Source organism: Carassius carassius, chromosome 7, assembly GCF_963082965.1.
Source record: "Carassius carassius chromosome 7, fCarCar2.1, whole genome shotgun sequence".
Classification (NCBI taxonomy): Eukaryota; Metazoa; Chordata; class Actinopteri; order Cypriniformes; family Cyprinidae; genus Carassius; species Carassius carassius.
Window position 1 is genome coordinate 37,684,704 of NC_081761.1, and position 22,474 is coordinate 37,707,177.

General features: G+C 42.2%; 1 pseudogene; it reads left to right on the top strand.

Annotated features, from left to right (window-relative positions):
• Positions 1-174: 174 nt before the first annotated feature.
• LOC132144287 (glutathione hydrolase 1 proenzyme-like) lies at positions 175-22,203 on the top strand (annotated as a pseudogene).
• Positions 22,204-22,474: the final 271 nt, after the last annotated feature.

Below are 22,474 nucleotides of genomic sequence, written 5' to 3' on the forward strand. Positions count from 1 at the left end.
ATGTAATTTTGGGATCAGGATAATTTTAAACAATGCACCATTCATTTTGTTTCCACAGATTATATCAGTCCAGCCACTGATATCTTGAAACATCTGTTTCTACAAAAAGAGAATTGTATTTAAATTATATTTGAGCTATACTTGTGCTTCTAGAATCCATGTTTTCATTGTTTTATGGTAGAGGGTGCCAGAGGTGGGAGTTTCAAGTCACAAGCAAGTCTTCAAGTCATATCCAAGTCCTCAAAGGGTTAAAGTTAATGAGATGATTAAGTGTCTAATTAAATGATGATTGTGCATTAGTGATGAACATCTGCTGTTAACAATCAACATCACTGAAGTAAAGAGAAACACAAGAACTACAACTGAATTTAGCCACAGCCTTCAACTGAAAAAAAACACTATGCGACCATAATTGTGGTCAAGGTTTGCTTTAGGTAGTCTCTAGACCCTTTTACTAATTCAAAGCAATTTGATTCAAAACAATTGCAAAATTGTTTTCGCAACAAACATGTGTCCATTGCTGAATCAAACCTTGCAGTAACAGATGATCTTATATTTTTTCTGCTTATAACTCATGGTGACTGAACATCATGAAATAGTCTTTATCTTTGGATCGTTGACTGACACTCAGCTATTACTGAACTGAAGTAAAAAAAAATATATATCCTCACAATGCTTCAACGTTGAAAGACAAAAGAGGAAACTGTCAGTTCTGATTACACTTAATAAATTAAACTTGAAGTATACTACTTTTTGGTAAGGGTTTACAAGTGAAATAAATAACACCAACATGTCAGAGAGAGAGAGAGGAAGAAAAAAAAACAGATTCACTAAAAAGGACTGCAGTCTTTAAGTCATTTCACAGATTTTCAGTGGGGGGTTAAGTCCTAGTTCCTAGTTTGAGCCATTCGCCTTCTACTTCAACCACTGTATGCTCAGTTTTGCTGCGTGCTTTGGGTCATTGTCATGTTGGAAGGTAAATCTTCTTCCTATTGACAAAAAAAAAAATGCCATTAAAATCACGCTAATTGCTGTAAAATACAGTAGATTACAGCCTAATAATAATAATAATAATAACAAAGAAAATTCCCATAAATTCAAAATGTACTAATTCAGACAGGTTTGTCTTGTTTATAATAGAAAGAGATAAGCATTTATATTAGCTATGTCAAACTGTACTCTGGTTGTTTGCTTTCAGATATCTGTTGGTTACATTGGGGATTATTTTGATTGTGGGTCTTTCTCTGGCATTCATTCTAACACTCACTCTAAAACCCACTGTAACACCAACCTTAACAGCCACTGTACCATCCTCTGAGAAGTGTTACACTAAAGCAGTAGTTGCTGCAGATGCCGGGACTTGCTCTGAGATCGGGAGGTACGAATGCAAAGAGCCACATTTATGTTTCTGGGAGAGATTACTTGTATGATTGATGAGACTTTTGCAACCCTAGAGTTTACATTACTCATATGGACTCATTGTGTTTCACCTAAATTAGCACAGCGCTTTTTGTGTTTGCAGGGACATCTTGAAGACACATAAAGGTTCAGTAGTTGATGCTGCTATCGCCACTCTGCTGTGTTTGAGTCTGGTTAATGATCAAAGTATGGGCATTGGAGGAGAGGTGGTTTTCACCATTTATAATGCATCAACAGGTACAGGAGTTTTGAGAGAAGTTCTTTTCAAAACTATTTTAACTCTTCTAAAAATTTTATTTTTGCATATTAACTCTACACACAAACATAAAATAATTAGCCACATACACGCCAAACTACACTCAGATGTGGAAAATGTAAAACACTACTCTCATGTGGCTTTTGCTTGTTTAGTGTGCAGTGGAGCACATGAATTTGTCAAAACATTCACAAACACATGCATATGCACATATACACTGTATGTACCTTTCCATAACCATGAGCATCATCTTTCAAAATATATGTAAAGACAGGTAATAATGTCCTTAGTTTTACCATCAGTTCAAGCCTGAAAGGGGAACACTTTCTGGGGAATAATTAACTCAAATGACGTGAATATTCATGAGTCTATGAATATGATGTGCTTATTGCTAAATATTAAATTACCCAAAGAGGGAATATTTAATCATTTAAAGGTAACCTTTACTAGAATTAATGTAAGTTATCTAGACAATCTGTTCATCCGGCGAACTGGATGCTAGACTTCCTTAACAAATATCAATACAAATACCCTTCTTACAAACTCCAAAAAATATTAATCTTCTGATCAGGAAAACAATATTTCCTGTGTTTGTAGAATTTAGATTACTGAAATTAATTCCAAGAAAACAAAGCTTTGTAGCTTAGATCACACGATTCAGGGACTTCGATTTTGGTGAGTAATAAAACAAGTTCAAATTTTCTGTCGGCGCAGCTTCCGCGGCGTTCTTTCAGGAGCAGATGATGTACAAACTCGACGGTTAACACGAATGTAAACTTTGCCAAAAGATGATTAGACTTAAGTTTGTTTGGCTCGTGAAGAAGAAGTATGAGGACCAAGACCCAACTAAACCAAACACTGTCCACCACAAGACTTCAAATGAATCAAATATCAACATTTAAACCTCTGCTAATTCTCAATAAGAGCTTCTCTAGATGTCTGACAGAAATAAAGTCAATCTAATGATTCCATGTTTGTGGAGATGTTTGATCTTCCTCTGCTGAGATCTTCAGAGATTTAATGTCTTTGATTTGCAGATGATTTTACCACATGCTCAATCATCAGTTATTTCATTATTTCATAAAGATTATTTTATTTTCTTGATTTTAAGACAAACACAATGTCTGGAAATTACATTGAAATAACATGAGTCTAAATCTAATGCATCCTGAGAGTGTTGATTTGGTCCAGAAACAGTATAAATGATGTCTAAATGAACCTTAAATGATGTTGAAATATTTCCACTGACCACTTTTGAACTAGTTTTTAACCTTGTAAGGAGATTCTGTGAACGTCTAAATCGGACGTACAGAAGACGTCAAAAAAAGAAATCATAAAAACTTTCATTCTGGCTCCTCAGTGGACGTCCTTTCAACGTCTGCAAAGACATAAAAAGACGTCCACTGGACGTAACTTTGCACAGTGGGTACTTACACAATTAGTTTAACTATATATCATTATATTATTTACAATACACATACTTTAATTATATTTAGGGGGGGGGCAACCCTCAGATGGGTTTCTGCCTATGTATACATCTCATGTTAACATTCTACTTTTGCAGATAAAAATCATGACAATTGCCTTTATTCTAAAGTAAAAACAAATGTTTTGTCAATAACACACATAGTCAGTCAAATAACCGGAAAAATTAAGAATTAAGAAAACGTTAAATTATTATTATTATTTAATATATTTTATTGGATTTAATATATATTTTATATATATTATATATATATATTATATATATTATATATTATTATATATATTATATATATAATATATTTTATAATATATTTTATTGGATTTAATACATACATATATATATATATATATATATATGTATATATATATATATATATATATATATATATATATATATAAACTGTATTTTTACAGTGCAATTATGGTGACACACTTAACAGAGTATATAGCTTTTTTTTTTCATCAGCAAACCACACCTTGACCAGGTTCCTGCATCAGCCTCCATGTTGGTCATTCAGATTTCAGAGTTTGAGTTAATGCTATGGTTACAGGCTTGAACTTCTTTGTCAACCTTTTATTTCCCTCTGATTTGGGGGAGGTTATAGTTCAGATCCACATAAGAACTGTGATCCTTTGACAAGAATTTTAATTCAGAAATCAGAGTGATGGCTATGACCATTAAACCTCCATCACTTCAATGAAAATTAAAAGTTCATGTTTTCACCCTCAGGAACGGTGGAAACGATTAATGCCCGAGAAACTGCTCCAATGAGTGCTTCAGAGAACATGTTTGGCAACGGGACAGAGAAAAAACCAGGTAAACCACCAATGATGAACATTTTCCAAACTCCAGTGACCATTATGATTTTACAACACTGAAAAGATTCATTAAGCACATGTTGCTAAAAAAACAGCAAACTAAATTTCTCTTATGATTCTTTTTTTTTTTTTTTTGCTATTTTTAACCCCTGAATAACTAGATCACTCCTCTCTGTTTTGTAATGAATAGCATGATTGTTTATAGCTGTAACAGGAGAACTGTATGGTTATAAGCTAGCACATGAAAGATATGGGAAACTGAATTGGAGCGAGCTGTTTCAGCCCAGTATAAAGCTGGCACGCAATGGATTTAATATTGGAAAGGCCTTGGCCAAAGCCATCAAAGAGAATGAGAAAGATATCCTGAATAATGCAGCATTGTGGTAAGGATAAGTGATTTCTTAAGTAGTGAACTAGGATTTCTTCTTATTATTATTCCATCCATCCATCTTCTACCGCTTATCCGGGGCCGGGTCGCGGGGGCAGCAGTCTAAGCAGAGAACCCCAGACTTCCCTCTCCCTAGACACTTCCTCCAGCTCTTCTGGGGGGACACCGAGGCGTTCCCAGGCCAGCCGGGAGACATAGTCTCTCCAGCGTGTCCTAGGTCTCCCCCGGGGTCTCCTCCCAGTGGGATGTGCCCGGAACACCTTCCCGGGAAGGCGTCCAGGAGGCATCCGGAACAGATGCCCGAGCCACCTCAGCTGACCCCTCTCGATGTGGAGGAGCAGCGGCTCTACTCTGAGCTCCTCCCGGGTGACTGAGCTTCTCACCCTATCTCTAAGGGATCGCCCAGCCACCCTGCGGAGAAAGCACATTTCGGCCGCCTGTATCCGGGATCTTGTCCTTTCGGTCATGACCCAAAGCTCATGACCATAGGTGAGAGTAGGAACGTAGATTGACCGGTAAATCGAGAGCTTCGCCTTGCGGCTCAGCTCTTTCTTCACCACGACAGACCGGTACATCGACCGCATTACTGCAGAAGCTGCACCGATCCGTCTGTCAATCTCCCGTTCCATCCTTCCCTCACTCGTGAACAAGACCCCAAGATACTTAAACTCCTCCACTTGAGGCAGGAACTCTCCACCAACCTGAAGTGGGCAAGCCACCCTTTTCCGACTGAGGACCATGGCCTCGGATTTGGAGGTGCTGATTCTCATCCCAGCCGCTTCACACTCGGCTGCAAACCGTCCCAGTGCATGCTGAAGGTCCTGGCCTGATGAGGCCAACACGACAACATCATCCGCAAAGAGCAGAGACGAAATCGTGTTGTCACCAAACCTGACCCCCTCCGGCCCCTGGCTGCGCCTAGAAATTCTGTCCATAAAAATCATGAACAGAACCGGCGACAAAGGGCAGCCCTGCCGGAGTCCAACACGCACCGGGAACAAGTCTGACTTACAGCTGGCAATACGAACCAAGCTCCTGCTCCGTTCGTACAGGGACCGGATAGCCCTTAGCAAAGGGCCCCGGACCCCATACTCCCGGAGAACCCTCCACAGGCCGCCGCGAGGGACACAGTCGAATGCCTTCTCCAAATCCACAAAGCACATGTGGACTGGTTGGGCATACTCCCATGAACCCTCCAGCACCCTGTAGAGGGTATAGAGCTGGTCCAGTGTTCCACGGCCTGGACGAAAACCACACTGTTCCTCCTGAATCCGAGGTTCTACTATCGGCCGGATTCTCCTCTCCAGTACCCTGGCATAGACTTTCCCAGGGAGGCTGAGAAGTGTGATCCCCCTGTAGTTGGAACACACCCTCCGGTCCCCCTTCTTAAAAAGAGGGACCACCACCCCGGTCTGCCATCCCAGAGGCACCGTCCCCGACTGCCACGCGATGCTGCAGAGGCGTGTCAGCCAAGACAGCCCCACAACATCCAGAGACTTGAGGTACTCAGGGCGGATCTCATCCACCCCCGGTGCCTTGCCACCGAGGAGTTTCTTGACTACCTCGGTGACTTCAGCTTGGGTTATGGACGAGTCCACATCTGAGCCCTCAGCCTCTGCTTCCTCAACGGAAGACGTGACAGCGGGATTGAGGAGATCCTCGAAGTATTCCTTCCACCGTCCAACGACATCCCCAGTTGAGGTCAACAGCTCCCCACCTCTACTGTAAACAGCGTTGGTAGGGCACTGCTTCCCTCTCCTGAGGCGCCGGACGGTTTGCCAGAATCTCTTTGAGGCTGACCGATAGTCCTTCTCCATGGCCTCACCGAACTCCTCCTAGGCCCGAGTTTTTGCCTCCACAACCACCCGGGCTGTAGTCCGCTTGGCCTGCCGGTACCTGTCAGCTGCCTCAAGAGTCCCACAAGCCAACCAGGCCCGATAGGACTCCTTCTTCAGCTTGACGGCATCCCTTACTTCCGGTGTCCACCACCGGGTTCGGGGATTGCCGCCTCGACAGGCACCGGAAACCTTACGGCCACAGCTCCGAGCGGCCGCTTCGACAATGGAGGTGGAGAACATGGTCCACTCGGACTCAATATCTCCAGCCTCCCTTGGGATCCGGTCGAAGCTCTGCCGGAGGTGGGAGTTGAAGATCTCTCTGACAGGAGACTCGGCCAAACGTTCCCAGCAGACCCTCACAGTACGTTTGGGTCTGCCGAGTCTGTCCAGCTTCCAGAAACAGTATAAATGATGTCTAAATGAACCTTAAATGATGTTGAAAATATTTCCAATGACCACTTTTGGACTAGTTTTTAACCTTGTAAGGAGATTCTGTGAACGTCTAAATCGGACGTACAGAAGACGTCAAAAAAAGAAATCATAAAAACTTTCATTCTGGCTCCTCAGTGGACGTCCTTTCAACGTCTGCAAAGACATAAAAAGACGTCCACTGGACGTAACTTTGCACAGTGGGTACTTACACAATTAGTTTAACTATATATCATTATATTATTTACAATACACATACTTTAATTATATTTAGGGGGGGGACAACCCTCAGATGGGTTTCTGCCTATGTATACATCTCATGTTAACATTCTACTTTTGCAGATAAAAATCATGACAATTGCCTTTATTCTAAAGTAAAAACAAATGTTTTGTCAATAACACACATAGTCAGTCAAATAACCGGAAAAATTAAGAATTAAGAAAACGTTAAATTATTATTATTATTTAATATATTTTATTGGATTTAATATATATTTTATATATATTATATATATATTATATATATTATATATTATTATATATATTATATATATATTATATTTTATAATATATTTTATTGGATTTAATACATACATATATATATATATATATATATATATATATATGTATATATATATATATATATATATATATATATATAAACTGTATTTTTACAGTGCAATTATGGTGACACACTTAACAGAGTATATAGCTTTTTTTTTCATCAGCAAACCACACCTTGACCAGGTTCCTGCATCAGCCTCCATGTTGGTCATTCAGATTTCAGAGTTTGAGTTAATGCTATGGTTACAGGCTTGAACTTCTTTGTCAACCTTTTATTTCCCTCTGATTTGGGGGAGGTTATAGTTCAGATCCACATAAGAACTGTGATCCTTTGACAAGAATTTTAATTCAGAAATCAGAGTGATGGCTATGACCATTAAACCTCCATCACTTCAATGAAAATTAAAAGTTCATGTTTTCACCCTCAGGAACGGTGGAAACGATTAATGCCCGAGAAACTGCTCCAATGAGTGCTTCAGAGAACATGTTTGGCAACGGGACAGAGAAAAAACCAGGTAAACCACCAATGATGAACATTTTCCAAACTCCAGTGACCATTATGATTTTACAACACTGAAAAGATTCATTAAGCACATGTTGCTAAAAAAACAGCAAACTAAATTTCTCTTATGATTCTTTTTTTTTTTTTGTGCTATTTTTAACCCCTGAATAACTAGATCACTCCTCTCTGTTTTGTAATGAATAGCATGATTGTTTATAGCTGTAACAGGAGAACTGTATGGTTATAAGCTAGCACATGAAAGATATGGGAAACTGAATTGGAGCGAGCTGTTTCAGCCCAGTATAAAGCTGGCACGCAATGGATTTAATATTGGAAAGGCCTTGGCCAAAGCCATCAAAGAGAATGAGAAAGATATCCTGAATAATGCAGCATTGTGGTAAGGATAAGTGACTTCTTAAGTAGTGAACTAGGATTTCTTCTTATTATTATTCCATCCATCCATCTTCTACCGCTTATCCGGGGCCGGGTCGCGGGGGCAGCAGTCTAAGCAGAGAACCCCAGACTTCCCTCTCCCTAGACACTTCCTCCAGCTCTTCTGGGGGGACACCGAGGCGTTCCCAGGCCAGCCGGGAGACATAGTCTCTCCAGCGTGTCCTAGGTCTCCCCCGGGGTCTCCTCCCAGTGGGATGTGCCCGGAACACCTTCCCGGGAAGGCGTCCAGGAGGCATCCGGAACAGATGCCCGAGCCACCTCAGCTGACCCCTCTCGATGTGGAGGAGCAGCGGCTCTACTCTGAGCTCCTCCCGGGTGACTGAGCTTCTCACCCTATCTCTAAGGGATCGCCCAGCCACCCTGCGGAGAAAGCACATTTCGGCCGCCTGTATCCGGGATCTTGTCCTTTCGGTCATGACCCAAAGCTCATGACCATAGGTGAGAGTAGGAACGTAGATTGACCGGTAAATCGAGAGCTTTGCCTTGCGGCTCAGCTCTTTCTTCACCACGACAGACCGGTACATCGACCGCATTACTGCAGAAGCTGCACCGATCCGTCTGTCAATCTCCCGTTCCATCCTTCCCTCACTCGTGAACAAGACCCCAAGATACTTAAACTCCTCCACTTGAGGCAGGAACTCTCCACCAACCTGAAGTGGGCAAGCCACCCTTTTCCGACTGAGGACCATGGCCTCGGATTTGGAGGTGCTGATTCTCATCCCAGCCGCTTCACACTCGGCTGCAAACCGTCCCAGTGCATGCTGAAGGTCCTGGCCTGATGAGGCCAACACGACAACATCATCCGCAAAGAGCAGAGACGAAATCGTGTTGTCACCAAACCTGACCCCTCCGGCCCCTGGCTGCGCCTAGAAATTCTGTCCATAAAAATCATGAACAGAACCGGCGACAAAGGGCAGCCCTGCCGGAGTCCAACACGCACCGGGAACAAGTCTGACTTACAGCTGGCAATACGAACCAAGCTCCTGCTCCGTTCGTACAGGGACCGGATAGCCCTTAGCAAAGGGCCCCGGACCCCATACTCCCGGAGAACCCTCCACAGGCCGCCGCGAGGGACACAGTCGAATGCCTTCTCCAAATCCACAAAGCACATGTGGACTGGTTGGGCATACTCCCATGAACCCTCCAGCACCCTGTAGAGGGTATAGAGCTGGTCCAGTGTTCCACGGCCTGGACGAAAACCACACTGTTCCTCCTGAATCCGAGGTTCTACTATCGGCCGGATTCTCCTCTCCAGTACCCTGGCATAGACTTTCCCAGGGAGGCTGAGAAGTGTGATCCCCCTGTAGTTGGAACACACCCTCCGGTCCCCCTTCTTAAAAAGAGGGACCACCACCCCGGTCTGCCATCCCAGAGGCACCGTCCCCGACTGCCACGTGATGCTGCAGAGGCGTGTCAGCCAAGACAGCCCCACAACATCCAGAGACTTGAGGTACTCAGGGTGGATCTCATCCACCCCCGGTGCCTTGCCACCGAGGAGTTTCTTGACTACCTCGGTGACTTCAGCTTGGGTTAGGGACGAGTCCACATCTGAGCCCTCAGCCTCTGCTTCCTCAACGGAAGACGTGACAGCGGGATTGAGGAGATCCTCGAAGTATTCCTTCCACCGTCCAACGACATCCCCAGTTGAGGTCAACAGCTCCCCACCTCTACTGTAAACAGCGTTGGTAGGGCACTGCTTCCCTCTCCTGAGGCGCCGGACAGTTTGCCAGAATCTCTTTGAGGCTGACCGATAGTCCTTCTCCATGGCCTCACCGAACTCCTCCCAGGCCCGAGTTTTTGCCTCCACAACCACCCGGGCTGTAGTCCGCTTGGCCTGCCGGTACCTGTCAGCTGCCTCAAGAGTCCCACAAGCCAACCAGGCCCGATAGGACTCCTTCTTCAGCTTGACGGCATCCCTTACTTCCGGTGTCCACCACCGGGTTCGGGGATTGCCGCCTCGACAGGCACCGGAAACCTTACGGCCACAGCTCCGAGCGGCCGCTTCGACAATGGAGGTGGAGAACATGGTCCACTCGGACTCAATATCTCCAGCCTCCCTCGGGATCCGGTCGAAGCTCTGCCGGAGGTGGGAGTTGAAGATCTCTCTGACAGGAGACTCGGCCAAACGTTCCCAGCAGACCCTCACAGTACGTTTGGGTCTGCCGAGTCTGTCCAGCTTCCTCCCCCGCCATCGGATCCAACTCACCACCAGGTGGTGGTCGGTTGACAGCTCCGCCCCTCTCTTCACCCGAGTGTCCAAGACATACGGCCGGAGGTCGGATGAAACGACCACAAAGTCAATCATCGACCTACGGCCTAGGGTGTCCTGGTGCCACGTGTACTGATGGACACCCTTATGCTTGAACATGGTGTTCGTTATGGACAAGCTGTAACTAGCACAGAAGTCCAATAACTGAACACCGCTCGGGTTCAGATCAGGGGGGCCGTTCCTCTCGATCACGCCCCTCCAGGTGTCACTGTCGTTGCCCACGTGGGCGTTGAAGTCCCCCAGTAAAACGACGGAGTCCCCAGTCGAAGCACTTTCCAGCACCCCTCCCAGAGACTCCAAGAAGGCTGGGTACTCTGCATTGCCGTTCGGCCCGTAGGCACAAACGACAGTGAGAGACCTATCCCCGACCCGAAGGCGCAGGGAAGCGACCCTCTCGTTCACCGGGGTAAACTCCATTATTATTATCCATTATTAAAATTATTATTATTATATTTTATTATTATTATTATTATTATTATTATTATTATTATTATTATTATTATAAACTTCATTGGCAGCTGTTTTGTCCACAGATGAACACAACAAATATCCTACAAGGCAGATCTGATTATAATGCTACACTGTCACTGTTTACACTGGGGTCCCTAAAGCAGCAGCCTTTTCATGTACATAGCATCATCTTGTTTCTATTCTCGTCTTTCTTTTTTCCAGTGAAGTGTTTTGCAAATCAAACTCCATCATCTTGAAGGAAAATGATTACATATCATTTCCCAAACTAGCTCAGACCTATGAGAAGATAGCGAACTATGGAATAAGTGCCTTTTACAATGGGTCATTGACTCAGAGTATAGTGGATGAAATCAAGGCTGCAGGTTATTTAATGCTAAAATTGACTCTTTTCATATATAAGGGTCTAGTGAGTTAATTTTATCAAAGCATACCAATCTGTCTGAATCCTTGTATCTCATAACACAGGAGGGATCATAACATGTGAGGACCTAATGAATTACACGGCAGTGCTGAACGAGTCTGCATTAAACTTCCCTGTGGGGAATTACATGTTTCATGCTCCTGATGCTCCATTCGGTGGACCTGTGCTCGCTCTGATACTCAACATACTCAAAGGTCAGTGAATATCTACAGGGCTGCTAGTCAAACGGGTGCCCTAAGCAGAATTTAACTGTTGTGCTCCCCGTCTCTTCCATACACATGGAATAATTCAGCCATTATCCATCCATCCATCTTCTTCCGCTTATCCGGGGCCGGGTCGCGGGGGCAGCAGTCTAAGCAGAGAACCCCAGACTTCCCTCTCCCTAGACACTTCCTCCAGCTCTTCTGGGGGGACACCGAGGCGTTCCCAGGCCAGCCGGGAAACATAGTCTCTCCAGCGTGTCCTAGGTCTTCCCCGGGGTCTCCTCCCAGTGGGACGTGCCCGGAACACCTTCCCGGGAAGGTGTCCAGGAGGCATCCGGAACAGATGCCCTAGCCACCTCAGCTGACCCCTCTCGATGTGGAGGAGCAGCGGCTCTACTCTGAGCTCCTCCCGGGTGACTGAGCTCTAAGGGATCTCTAAGGGATCGCCCAGCCACCCTGCGGAGAAAGCTCATTTCGGCCGCCTTTATCCGGGATCCTGTCCTTTTGGTCATGACCCAAAGCTCATGACCATAGGTGAGAGTAGGAACGTAGATTGACCGGTAAATCGAGAGCTTCGCCTTGCGGCTCAGCTCTTTCTTCACCACGACAGACCGGTACATCGACCGCATTACTGCAGAAGCTGCACCGATCCGTCTGTCAATCTCCCGTTCTATCCTTCCCTCACTCGTGAACAAGACCCCAAGATACTTAAACTCCTCCACTTGAGGCAGGAACTCTCCACCAACCTGAAGTGGGCAAGCCACCCTTTTCCGACTGAGGACCATGGCCTCGGATTTGGAGGTGCTGATTCTCATCCCTGCCGCTTCACACTCGGCTGCAAACCGTCCCAGTGCATGCTGAAGGTCCTGGCTTGATGAGGCCAACACGACAACATCATCCGCAAAGAGCAGAGACGAAATCGTGTTGTCACCAAACCTGACCCCCTAGAAATTCTGTCCATAAAAATCATGAACAGAACCGGCGACAAAGGGCAGCCCTGCCGGAGTCCAACACGCACCGGGAACAAGTCTGACTTACTGCTGGCAATACGAACCAAGCTCCTGCTCCGGTTGTATAGGGACCGGATAGCCCTTAGCAAAGGGCCCCGGACCCCATACTCCTGGAGCACCCTCCGCAGGCCGCTGCGAGGGACACAGTCGAATGCCTTCTCCAAATCCACAAAGCACATGTGGACTGGTTGGGCAAACTCCCATGAACCCTCCAGCACCCTGTAGAGGGTATAGAGCTGGTCCAGTGTTCCACGGCCTGGACGAAAACCACACTGTTCCTCCTGAATCCGAGGTTCTACTATCGTCCAGATTCTCCTCTCCAGTACCCTGGCATAGACTTTCCCAGGGAGGCTGAGAAGTGTGATCCCCCTGTAGTTGGAACACACCCTCCGGTCCCCCTTCTTAAAAAGAGGGACCACCACCCCGGTCTGCCATCCCAGAGGCACCGTCCCCGACTGCCACGCGATGCTGCAGAGGCGTGTCAGCCAAGACAGCCCCACAACATCCAGAGACTTGAGGTACTCAGGGCGGATCTCATCCACCCCCGATGCCTTGCCACCGAGGAGTTTCTTGACTACCTCGGTGACTTCAGCTTGGGTGATGGACGAGTCCACATCTGAGTCCTCAGCCTCTGCTTCCTCAATGGAAGACGTGACCACGGGTTTGAGGAGATCCTCGAAGTATTCCTTCCAACGTCCAATGACATCCCCAGTTGAGGTCAACAGCTCCCCACCTCTACTGTAAACAGCATTGGTAGGGCACTGCTTCCCTCTCCTGAGGCGCCGGACGGTTTGCCAGTATCTCTTCGAGGCCGACCGATAGTCCTTCTCCATGGCCTCACCGAACTCCTCCCAGGCCCGAGTTTTTGCCTCCACAACCACCCAGGCTGCAGTCCGCTTGGCCTGCCGTTACCTGTCAGCTGCCTCAAGAGTCCCACAAGCCAACCAGGCCCGATAGGACTCCTTCTTCAGCTTGACGGCATCCCTTACTTCCGGTGTCCACCACCGGGTTCGGGGATTGCCGCCTCAACAGGCACCGGAGACCTTACGGCCACAGCTCCAAGCGGCCGCTTCAACAATGGAGGTGGAGAACATGGTCCACTCGGACTCAATATCTCCAGCCTCCCTCGGGATCCGGTCGAAGCTCTGCTGGAGGTGGGAGTTGAAGATCTCTCTGACAGGAGACTCGGCCAAACGTTTCCAGCAGACCCTCACAGTACGTTTGGGTCTGCCGAGTCTGTCCAGCTTCCTCCCCCGCCATCGGATCCAACTCACCACCAGGTGGTGATCAGTTGACAGCTCCGCCCCTCTCTTCACCCGAGTGTCCAAGACATACGGCCGGAGGTCGGATGAAACGACCACAAAGTCGATCATCGACCTACGGCCTAAGGTGTCCTGGTGCCCGTTTACTGATGGACACCCTTATGCTTGAACATGGTGTTCGTTATGGACAAGCTGTAACTAGCACAGAAGTCCAATAACTGAACACCGCTCGGGTTCAGATCAGGGGGGCCTTCCTCCCAATCACGCCCCTCCAGGTGTCACTGTCGTTGCCCACGTGGACGTTGAAGTCCCCAAGTAAAACGACGGAGTCCCCAGTCGGAGCACTTTCCAGCACCCCTCCCAGAGACTCCAAGAAGGCTTGGTACTCTGCACTGCCGTTCGGCCCGTAGGCACAAACGACAGTGAGAGACCTATCCCCGACCCGAAGGCGCAGGGAAGCGACCCTCTCGTTCACCGGGGTAAACTCCAACACATGGCAGCTAAGCTGGGGGGCTATAAGCAAACCCACACCAGCCCGCCGCCTCTCACCATAGGCAACTCCAGAGTGGTGAAGAGTCCATCCTCTCTCGAGGAGTGTGGTTCCAGAGCCCAAGCTGTGCGTAGAGGTGAGCCCGACTATCACTAGTCGGAACCTCTCAACCTCACACACAATCTCGGGCTCCTTCCCCGCCAGTGAGGTGACGTTCCACATCCATAGAGCTAGTTTCCGTGTCCAGGGATCGGGCTGTCGAGGCCCCCGCCTTCGACTGCCACCCGATTCTCTAAGCACCGGCCCCTTACGGTCCCTCCTGTAGGTGGTGAGCCCACGGGAAGAATTCAGCCATTATTATGATTTTAATTATTAACATTTTGCAGGTGTATGTAAAATTATGATCACATTTATACAGGCTACTTGGAAAACAACAAGGAATGCAATATGGCAATAAAACATTTTTGAGCAGAGCTGAGAGTGAAAATTATCATTATGGTTAATCTCAAATAAATAATCATTTAATCTCAGGTTACAACTTGTCAAGCAGCAGTGTGTCCCCTGTAAGGAATAAGACTTTGACCTATCATCGTATAATAGAGGCGTTTCGCTTTGCTGATGAGAAAAAAAGTAAGCTGGGAGACCCAAGAGATGAAAGCATTAAAGAGGTGAGTTCAACTCTATTTATGGATTCTTTAGGCCTTAAAATATTTGCAAAAGCAATAGCTGTGTGGGCAGTGTTTTGATATACAGCGCAATCCCAGCTCGAATCCAGACTAAAGGTCCTCTGCTGACCTCATTGTTTCCTCTCTCATCTATACTACTCTGTCAAATTCAGGCATACAGAGCCAAAGATATAACTTACTATACCATAGAAATGATAGATATAAATATGTGTGGTGCTGTGTATTCCAAGTGTTGAATCCATACAATGGCTTTGTGTGAGAAGCAGATAGAAAATTAATCTTTATTTACTGATAATGCTCCTGCACTGCTGTTCCATATTTATACATTTTGTCACAGAGTGTTTTACAGCTTGTCAAAAACATGACATCAGAAAGCATTGCGAACGGAATCAGGAGTAAGATTAACGATGACATAAAACAAGTGAAATACGATGACAATGAAGGGAATTATCCAGATGATGATCGTGGCACATCTCACCTGGCCATCATCGGAGAAGATGGAAGTGCAGTGGCGGTCACCAGCAGTATCAATGACTAGTAAGAGAAGTTTAAAGACATAGAGGGAGATCAGAGTTTCTTAATACTGGGAATAGTTGCATAATTTGAAAAGCAATACTCATAATACTTTTGCTAACTGCTAATTTGTCAGACTAGTTCTCTTCCAACATTTTTGATATTATCAGAGCCAGTTGAACAGGTTCTTGTGGCATTTCATCGACAAATGAGCCTCTTGTTACACTGAAGACAGACAAGACTTGTCCTTGAGCATTTTTATCTGGGATTCATCTAAAATTAAATGACTAATGAAATAAGAAAGCAGAGAATGAAACCCCTGTTTATTTAAAGTACTTTCTTTTTACCCTTTTTTAACCATTGAAACGCTCACATGGTGAGATTACTGCATGAAATACATTTGAAAGAGTCACATTTCTCACGTTCATGTAGTTTTCTTGTTCTCATTTCAAAAAGCATCCTCTGACAGAGGAGGGCAAGATTTTAAAGGTGTCACATGATGTGATTTCAAGTTTTCTTTTCTCTTTGGAGTGTTACAAGCTATTGGTGAATAAAGAAGATCTGTCAAAGTAAAGTCTCAAATCCAAAGAGATATTCTTCATAAAAGTTAAGAGTAAACCACACCCCCAAAATGGCTCATTCAAGTTAATACTTGTCCACTCCGCCCTGGAACGGATAGTTCTAACACGCCCCGACATCTCTACTTCACTATGTGGAAGATTTGCATAACGTCGCCACAATGTTCATGCAAAGAAGGCGGTGTACCTTTTATTCTCATTGTAGTATTGTTGTTTCCGCTGCTGCCATGTCATATGGACGCTGTGTATTGGGTTGTGAAAGTGAAACAACTTTGATTGGCCTTGCAAAAGAGATCGATATCCGCTTTGTAAAGTCTGAAGCTTATCCGTGCTGGTCGTTAAGTAAATACATCAACTTTTCTGCCGTGATCGGATCAGCTTTCACCGTGTGTCACGCTGTTTGTGAAAGCAAAAATACTTTGGTCTTCCAAAGGAGCACATGACTAGAAATCAGTGGTTAAGTTGTATTTACAACACTGTTCCAGAACAATTTAAAATGCGTGAAACACATTTTATTGAGGACTGTTTTCTGATCCTGGGAGAGAAGACTACAATGCCGTCTTTTCTGACTCAGTCTTTAAGTATGTTTACATATGTAAAGTATTTGCGATTCATGATGAGTAAAATTTTTATTCATCTTAAACTGCATTAGCACATTTCATTACACCAAATACACAAAATAATATTATTTTTAGCAGCGACATATGACTCCTTTAACAAAACCAAACAGACGTTTTAACTGTTAGCCAGCACCCCCCATTATGGGACTCACAGCTGAAAGTGCTCTAACTAACTTATAATTGTAACAGTTTCCTACTTCAGTGTGTTACAAACATAATTTTGGTGTCTTTAGAAAGAAGACCCTTTGGGCTTCACTTTTTATCAACCAGATTTGATAATGCTCAAAAATATTAAAAGTTATAGACACTGAAGTGCCTTGAATTTTGTTTTACCACTCTTAAATATTTTTCTATATGATATAAAAATACATGAAATGAGTCCTGGAGCAATCTAGAAAAGTAATGGGTTGAAAGCCACATGTCTCATGAGTTTCTATTTCAAATCTGAATAAAATATCATGAAAAATGAGACTCCTGCAAATATTTTTCTGAGACTATGTCTACACCCCCCACCCCCCAAATATAAGAAAATATATTCCCCAATTGTATTGAAGGCTTCTACAAACTATTTAATCAGTAAATGTGGATGTGTTTATGACTCGTTATTACGACGGATCTGGTATGTACAGCGTTTCTAATGTTCATGTTTGTATATGTACTGCTTACACAAATGTAGCAAATACAGCCTTTATAAGCTTTCCATTGAAAAACAGCGATCTGTCGTCGATGCTTGAGGCTTAGGTCTTTATAATGATACATAGTTTGTCAAGATTAAATGTGTCCTGTTTCATTTAATCTATTCATAATCACTGACATGTGCGAGTTGAGTGGCTTTGAGGATGAGGGCGTCGGGGTGCTGGCGGTTTTAACATCACCTACAAAATCAAGTTGCTTTAAGCTTCCTAGTGTTCAGCAATATTTACATTAAACAATGCAAACAAGATTTACCCAAAATAGAACAATTCTGCACTTTATTTATTTATTAAGATTAATGTGTTTAAAGGCTCTTGTAACGGCTCCTGAAGGATTTGTTTTGATTAAAAGACTCGCAATTCAGCTGATGTCTTAACATTTAGTATCTTCTTCACCTCTATTATCACGCCATCATGACCTATTTTGACACCACTTGACACGTTTAGATTAACTTGCAAATTAACCGATGAAATCTAAAGCAAAAACAAACACCAGGAGCCAGGAGATGTGTGTTTTTTTTTTTTTTTTTGTAACCATATAATCTTTACAAACAGGCAGGTTTTAGTCTGTGTAATTCTTCATGTGGTTCTGAAAGAAATTCATAATGCATTACACGAACTTTGAGAAACAGAATACCTTTTTTTGCAAAGTAAATAACTGTAATATTCAGAAAGAAAATACACTTTACCTGTAACAGCTTAATTATTTTTACTTAAAAACGAAATGCTAATGTACTTTTTTAGTGTCAATTTTTTATAAAGCTCTGTTGCTTAGTTCTTCTTTTCAGTCTTGTTGTCTGCACTCAAAAAAATTTACTTTCACCTTTGCTAATTTTACTTAATCTGTTCATGTTATGATTACTTAAAAAAATAATTTAACAATGTGAACTTGATTTAATCTAGTTCATCCAACAAAAAAGTGTGTATTGTCAGCTTTACTTAAAAATTATTTGTTCAGTCAACATAGCATTGTTGCATAAAAGTAACAGATTAATAAAACCAATACAGACTTGCATCTCATTGGCTGAGGATTTTGCAGTGTATTATGGGTAATTTTTGTTCCATCACCCTCTTGCAGAAGTGTAGCACCATTAGATATGAGTAACAAATTGTTTAGACTTGATGAATTTGTTCTGACTAATTTTAGAACAAAACAAACACATAAATGAACAGTTTGAAGTGTAACGTTGCATTTCAAATATATGATATACTATAATAAAAAAAGGCCTATGTGAATAGTGGTATCAAACAGCTGTTCACAATCTTAATCAAAGGGGGTGGTGTTCCCAATATGGCAATATTAAAGTTTTTTGTCATCATTAATAATAATGTTTATGTACAATTAACTCAATTGTTGTTTGTTGACTCTACTAATGTTTGTTAAGTTTACTTAAACTTCTTTTGTAAAATGAACTAAATTATTAAAAACATTGTCCAAAATATTGCAAATTAGTTGGACTGACACTAATAAATTAAGCTGTGCCCAACCATAGTAAATCTGTTGAATCCACCTTTATAAAATAAGTTGACCAAACGTAACTACATTAAATTGGAATAACATAATTGCATAATGCTGAAATAAAGAAAATTTATCATGTGGAAATCCTTTCCATGATTTTTTTATGTTCGTTCAAAGAGTTAATTTTTTGAGTGTGAATCTTTGTGTGTGTGTGTGTGTGTGTGTTTTCACAGTTTTGGCTCTAAGGTGAGGTCAAACTCAACAGGTATTATCTTCAATGACCAAATGAATGATTTCTGTAAACCCAAGCCAAATGAAACTGAATGTAACAAGAACAACCAAATTAAACCAGGTAAAAAAAAAAAAAAAAAAAAAAAAAAAATATATATATATATATATATATATATATATATATATATATATATATATATATATATATATATAATTATAATAATTAAGAAAAATTATAATAAAAACTTTCATGTTTCAGTTACATTAAGTACAAGCAAAACTGCTTAATATAAATATGAATTTTTGCATGTAAAATACAATTTGTTTTGACAAAGGTAAAAGGCCACTTTCATCGATGTGTCCCACAATCATCTTGGACAAACACAGTGGACAGGTCAAAATGGTGGTTGGAGGTGAAGGTGGGACAAATATCACCACATCAGTTGCTCAGGTAGGAAAAAATACAGTAGTGAGTTGAACATTTTAAGCCTTACTCAACATCACAGAACATGAACTACCCACCATCAGTACATTGACATTTTATTGTTGTTGAATTATTATTCTCAACTTGTAAAACACCAGTGGGTTCTGAACAAGCGGCTAAAGGTGTGTTTTAATAGATGAACAATATTTTTTGTGAATTTGACTTCTATCTAACAACCCCTTTCCCCTCTCCTGTGTCTCTTATCTCAGGTGATCCTGAATTATCTGTTCTTTGGCTATGACCTGCAGAGAGCTGTTGAAGAGCCCAGAGTTCAGATCACGAAAACTGCGACAAATGTAGAAGACCGCTTTGATGTGGTAGGATTCTTTTACACTTGCACTGTTAAAAAATATGCTGTAAAAAAACGGCCACATTTCAACAGTAACATATTGTTTTTCATTAAAACAGTGGATTCTGGGTAATATCATCATTTTCGAGAAGGTAGCCTGCTGCTATATATCGTAAATTAACAACGTTCAAAGTCGACACTCAGCGGCTGTGTTTAAAATCACACCCTACACCCTCATTCACTATTCCCTACATGAGTTTACTAATATAGTCCACCTGACAGAGAGAATGAAAACTAATGAATGAATTCAGACACTGATCAACAGCTGCTGTTAACGAGTAGAATCACTGAAGAAATGAGAAACAAGACAAACACATGAACTACAACTGACTTCAGCCACAGCCTTAGATGAAATCAACTGAAGATTTAAACGATCAACAAACAGCTTTACCAGCTTCACTCATTACTAACCAGACTGACTTTATTTCTATCAGATCAGAGATCAGAGATCGAAAGATCTTATTGAGAATTACAGAGATTTAGATGATAATGTTAGTTTCGTTTAGCGTCACCATTGTGGAGATCAGTGTTTGCTTTAGTTGGGCTCCTTAACCTTGACTTTTGTTCTTTAAATTTTGTACATTGCAATATGTGTATCTTTATGGTACATCTGTTACAGCAATGTTAACTTTGATGGTCAAGTGATTATGACTATTTCTGTCAGGCATGATCTACTAGACTGATTTAAAATGTTCTTGTAGTAATCAAATATTATTTTGGTGTTGAAATTTGTTAGTCAAGTACACTTTTTGTTTTGTTTCATCAATTTTGTAAGATTGATCCGTAATGTCAGAACCAGAACATATTGATTTAATGAAAGTTTGAGTTTTAAATATTTTGGGCAGCGTGGACACCCAAAGAGAGACATCAACAATCAGCACATGAATCTCAACAATGGTGACAATCAAAAGGTTCATGATGCAATGCATGCTGGGTACCAGCACAGGATAAAACTCATCCATGGTTTTTTTATGAATTAAATTTTATTAACGGTCTTCACTTAAGGCTCAGCAGTGTTCCTTTTGCTGTAGTATCAATAGTCAATAAGAGAAGGGACATGGGATTGGATCAGAAATTATAGTGTTTGTTCTTGTCAATCTATGAACAACAATACCAGATGTTTTTTTTCTTCTGTTGACTTTTTTTTTTTGCTATAACAAGTTCCAAAGATGCATTGTTACAGCATGCAAAAAAAAAGAACTTAATTGTTGAAAAGTCACATTCAAGAGGCCAACTAAAGTAAACACTGATCTCCATCATGGTAGTGAAAAAAAAACACTTAAACCTATTTAACTCTCAATAAGATCTTCTGTAGACGTCTGACAGAAATAAAGTCAGTCTGGTTATTAATAAGTGGAGCTGGTGATGCTGTTTGTGGGGTTGTTTAATCAGATCTTGAGAGATTTCATGTATTTTATTTCAGTTGATTTCATCTAAGGCTGTGTCTGAAGTCAGTTGTAGTAGTTCTTGTGTTTCTCTTTTCTTCAGTGATTCCGTTTGTTAATAGCAGCTGTTCATCACTCATACTTAATCATCAATTAATCACAGAATTATCTCATTAACTTCACTGATTCAGTGTTACTCTAACACTCTGTAGTGTGCACACATTAAAAGTGATTTTGTTGTGGGGTTTAAAGGGTTAAAGATTTAAGATGAAGAAAAAACAGCTTGAAACAATTTAACAGTAATAAATTGTAATTAATTTACAGGAAACAAACTGTAGAAAAACAGTTATTTAACGGCACAATTTTTTACAGTGTGTATACTTTGAGACAGATTTACAATGTCAGAATAGTTATTTTCAGTTTCTCTCTGTGTTGTATTTCTGAATGCAGAGGGTCACTGATGGATTGAGGCTGAAGAATCATATTATATTTCATGATGCTGAAGTATCAGTGGTCCAGGCAGTGGTTCAAGAGGGAAATGAAGTCTGTGCTGAATCTGACTACAGGAAAGGTGGCTATCCTGCCGGATACCAAGAACAAATACTGTAGAATTCAGTAGGGACTCTAGGGATGTGTCACTTTCAATATCCATCAACTATCCAATTGTCCTAGTGGCTAGAAAACACACTGTACTATAAGGCTTGAAAAAGATAAGGAAGCGCGCATAAACCTAATAGGGAATACAATATGTAAAAGTTATAGAAGACCAAAAGAAAAAAGACAGCTGAGATAACATACATATAAATCATATACAAAGACATTTTTGAACAAAACTATTTACAAAAGGACATCAGTGGATATAATGACAAAATACTTTGATCTATGTAATGTATGGTATGTTTGAACCAAATAAAACTGCAGTGTCTTCTGTTTTGTCTTTATTTAACTGAAGGACATTAGAGGGTAAGCGTGATTTTACCAAGTACAACATGTTCCAGGATCTACATCCTTGTTAATCCTGAAACAACATTCCAAACAACCAATCAGAATAGAGATGTAACTTTTCAGGAAATATCTGTTTTAGGCTTATGATCAGAGTTAGGTGCATCTACACTCTTGTTAATCAGCTATCATTTCCCACTGATTTTAGGAATAAATTAGCGCTCATCTGTCACTTAGTGTCATACACACTCTTTTG